This window comes from Doryrhamphus excisus, chromosome 13 (assembly GCF_030265055.1).
Source record: "Doryrhamphus excisus isolate RoL2022-K1 chromosome 13, RoL_Dexc_1.0, whole genome shotgun sequence".
Taxonomy (NCBI): domain Eukaryota; kingdom Metazoa; phylum Chordata; class Actinopteri; order Syngnathiformes; family Syngnathidae; genus Doryrhamphus; species Doryrhamphus excisus.
In genome coordinates this window covers 3,435,621-3,438,120 of record NC_080478.1, presented here as the reverse complement: position 1 = coordinate 3,438,120, position 2,500 = coordinate 3,435,621, and the positions used below count along the sequence as shown (strand labels likewise).

The window sequence follows — 2,500 nt, the reverse complement described above, 5'->3', positions numbered from 1 at the left end:
GGGAGACCGACTGGGAATACCAGGTGCTATAAGCTTTTTATGGTTTCTGCTCTTGCCTGACAGCAGAGGGCGCTGTTTGACACTTTTTGCTGGAGTCTAGTTTGGCCTGCGTGACCTTCAAATAGGATCTTTTCAGTTCACCTGGCAGCTTACGGCCATACTACCCTGAAAACGCCCGATCTCGGAAGCTAAGCAGGGGCGGGCCTGGTTAGTACTTGGATGGGAGACCGCCTGGGAATACCAGGTGCTGTAAGCTTTTTATGGTTTCTGCTCTTGCCTGACAGCAAAGGGCGCTGTTTGACACTTTTTGCCAGAGTCTAGTTTGGCCTGCGTCACCTTCAAATAGGATCTTTTCAGTTGATCTGGCAGCTTGCGGCCATACTATCCTGAAAAAGCCCGATCTCGTCCGATCTCGGAAGCTAAGCAGGGGCGGGCCTGGTTAGTACTTGGATGGGAGACCGCCTGGGAATACCAGGTGCTGTAAGCTTTATATGGTTTCTGCTCTTGCCTGACAGCAGAGGGCGCTGTTTGGCACTTTTTGCTGGAGTCTAGTTTGGCCTGCGTCACCTTCAAATAGGATCTTTTCAGTTGATCTGGCAGCTTACGGCCATACTACCCTGAAAACGCCCGATCTCGGACGCTAAGCAGGGGCGGGCCTGGTTAGTACTTGGATGGGAGACCGCCTGGGAATACCAGGAGCTGTAAGCTTTTTATGGTTTCTGCTCTTGCCTGACAGCAAAGGGCGCTGTTTGACACTGTTTGCCAGAGTCTAGTTTGGCCTGCGTCACCTTCAAATAGGATCTTTTCAGTTGACCTGGCAGCTTACGGCCATACTACCCTGAAAACGCCCGATCTCGTCCGATCTCGGAAACTAAGCAGGGGCGGGCCTGGTTAGTACTTGGATGGGAGACCGCATGGGAATACCAGGTGCTGTAAGCTTTTTATGGTTTCTGCTTTTGCCTGACAGCAAAGGGCGCTGTTTGACACTTTTTGCCAGAGTCTAGTTTGGCCTGCGTCGCCTTCAAATAGGATCTTTTCAGTTGATCTTGCAGCTTACGGCCATACTATCCTGAAAAAGCCCGATCTCGTCCGATCTCGGAAGCTAAGCAGGGGCGGGCCTGGTTAGTACTTGGATGGGAGACCGCCTGGGAATACCAGGTGCTGTAAGCTTTATATGGTTTCTGCTCTTGCCTGACAGCAGAGGGCGCTGTTTGACACTTTTTGCTGGAGTCTAGTTTGGCCTGTGTCGCCTTCAAATAGGATCTTTTCAGTTGATCTGGCAGCTTACGGCCATACTACCCTGAAAACGCCCGATCTCGTCCGATCTCGGAAGCTGAGCAGGGGCGGGCCTGGTTAGTACTTGGATGGGTGACAGCCTGGGAATACCAGGTGCTGTAGGCTTTTCATGGTTTCTGCTCTTGCCTGACAGCAGAGGGCGCTGTTTGACATGTTTTGCTGGAATCTAGTTTGGCCTGCGTCACCTTCAAATAGGATCTTTTCAGTTGACCTGGCAGCTTACGGCCATACTACCCTGAAAACGCCCGATCTCGGAAGCTAAGCAGGGGCGGGCCTGCTTAGTACTTGGATGGGAGACCACCTGGGAATACCAGGTGCTGTAAGCTTTTTATGGTTTCTGCTCTTGCCTGACAGCAGAGGGCGCTGTTTGGCACTTTTTGCTGGAGTCTAGTTTGGCCTGCGTCGCCTTCAAATAATATTTTTTCAGTTGTCCTTAAAGCTTACGGCCATACTACCCTGAAAACGCCCGATCTCGTCCGATCTCGGGAGCTAAGCAGGGGCGGGCCTGGTTAGTACTTGGATGGGAGACCGCCTGGGAATACCAGGTGCTGTAAGCTTTTTATGGTTTCTGCTCTTGCCTGACAGCAAAGGGCGCTGTTTGACACTTTTTGCCAGAGTCTAGTTTGGCCTGCGTCACCTTCAAATAGGATCTTTTCAGTTGATCTGGCAGCTTGCGGCCATACTATCCTGAAAAAGCCCGATCTCGTCCGATCTCGGAAGCTAAGCAGGGGCGGGCCTGGTTAGTACTTGGATGGGAGACCGCCTGGGAATACCAGGTGCTGTAAGCTTTATATGGTTTCTGCTCTTGCCTGACAGCAGAGGGCGCTGTTTGACACTTTTTGCTGGAGTCTAGTTTGGCCTGCGTCACCTTCAAATAGGATCTTTTCAGTTGATCTGGCAGCTTACGGCCATACTACCCTGAAAACGCCCGATCTCGGACGCTAAGCAGGGGCGGGCCTGGTTAGTACTTGGATGGGAGACCGCCTGGGAATACCAGGAGCTGTAAGCTTTTTATGGTTTCTGCTCTTGCCTGACAGCAAAGGGCGCTGTTTGACACTGTTTGCCAGAGTCTAGTTTGGCCTGCGTCACCTTCAAATAGGATCTTTTCAGTTGACCTGGCAGCTTACGGCCATACTACCCTGAAAACGCCCGATCTCGTCCGATCTCGGAAACTAAGCAGGGGCGGGCCTGGTTAGTACTTGGA

The 2,500-nt window shown here is 52.0% G+C and overlaps 8 non-coding genes and 4 pseudogenes across 8 annotated transcripts in view; all 12 read left to right on the top strand.

Moving 5' to 3' along the window:
• Positions 1 to 35, top strand: part of LOC131100271 (5S ribosomal RNA) — a 119-nt gene extending 84 nt beyond the window's left edge. Inside the window, exon 1 of the ribosomal RNA XR_009119030.1 lies at positions 1 to 35. This exon is cut by the window's left edge and continues 84 nt beyond it. This is a non-coding gene — a ribosomal RNA (5S ribosomal RNA).
• A 112-nt stretch (positions 36 to 147) lies between these two features.
• LOC131100789 (5S ribosomal RNA) lies at positions 148 to 256 on the top strand (annotated as a pseudogene).
• A 112-nt stretch (positions 257 to 368) lies between these two features.
• Positions 369 to 487, top strand: LOC131098759 (5S ribosomal RNA). Its single transcript, XR_009117618.1, has one exon. It is a non-coding gene; the product is annotated as a 5S ribosomal RNA (ribosomal RNA).
• A 112-nt stretch (positions 488 to 599) lies between these two features.
• Positions 600 to 708, top strand: LOC131141850 (5S ribosomal RNA; annotated as a pseudogene).
• Positions 709 to 820: 112 nt separating this feature from the next.
• On the top strand, positions 821 to 939 carry LOC131097356 (5S ribosomal RNA). Its single transcript, XR_009116265.1, has one exon. It is a non-coding gene; the product is annotated as a 5S ribosomal RNA (ribosomal RNA).
• A 112-nt stretch (positions 940 to 1,051) lies between these two features.
• Positions 1,052 to 1,170, top strand: LOC131097977 (5S ribosomal RNA). The gene has a single exon (XR_009116862.1). It is a non-coding gene; the product is annotated as a 5S ribosomal RNA (ribosomal RNA).
• A 112-nt stretch (positions 1,171 to 1,282) lies between these two features.
• LOC131099900 (5S ribosomal RNA) lies at positions 1,283 to 1,401 on the top strand. The gene has a single exon (XR_009118671.1). It is a non-coding gene; the product is annotated as a 5S ribosomal RNA (ribosomal RNA).
• A 112-nt stretch (positions 1,402 to 1,513) lies between these two features.
• On the top strand, positions 1,514 to 1,622 carry LOC131141006 (5S ribosomal RNA; annotated as a pseudogene).
• Positions 1,623 to 1,734: 112 nt separating this feature from the next.
• Positions 1,735 to 1,853, top strand: LOC131142814 (5S ribosomal RNA). Its single transcript, XR_009132880.1, has one exon. It is a non-coding gene; the product is annotated as a 5S ribosomal RNA (ribosomal RNA).
• Positions 1,854 to 1,965: 112 nt separating this feature from the next.
• On the top strand, positions 1,966 to 2,084 carry LOC131098758 (5S ribosomal RNA). Its single transcript, XR_009117617.1, has one exon. It is a non-coding gene; the product is annotated as a 5S ribosomal RNA (ribosomal RNA).
• Positions 2,085 to 2,196: 112 nt separating this feature from the next.
• LOC131141849 (5S ribosomal RNA) lies at positions 2,197 to 2,305 on the top strand (annotated as a pseudogene).
• Positions 2,306 to 2,417: 112 nt separating this feature from the next.
• Positions 2,418 to 2,500, top strand: part of LOC131097355 (5S ribosomal RNA) — a 119-nt gene continuing 36 nt past the window's right edge. Inside the window, exon 1 of the ribosomal RNA XR_009116264.1 lies at positions 2,418 to 2,500. This exon is cut by the window's right edge and continues 36 nt beyond it. This is a non-coding gene — a ribosomal RNA (5S ribosomal RNA).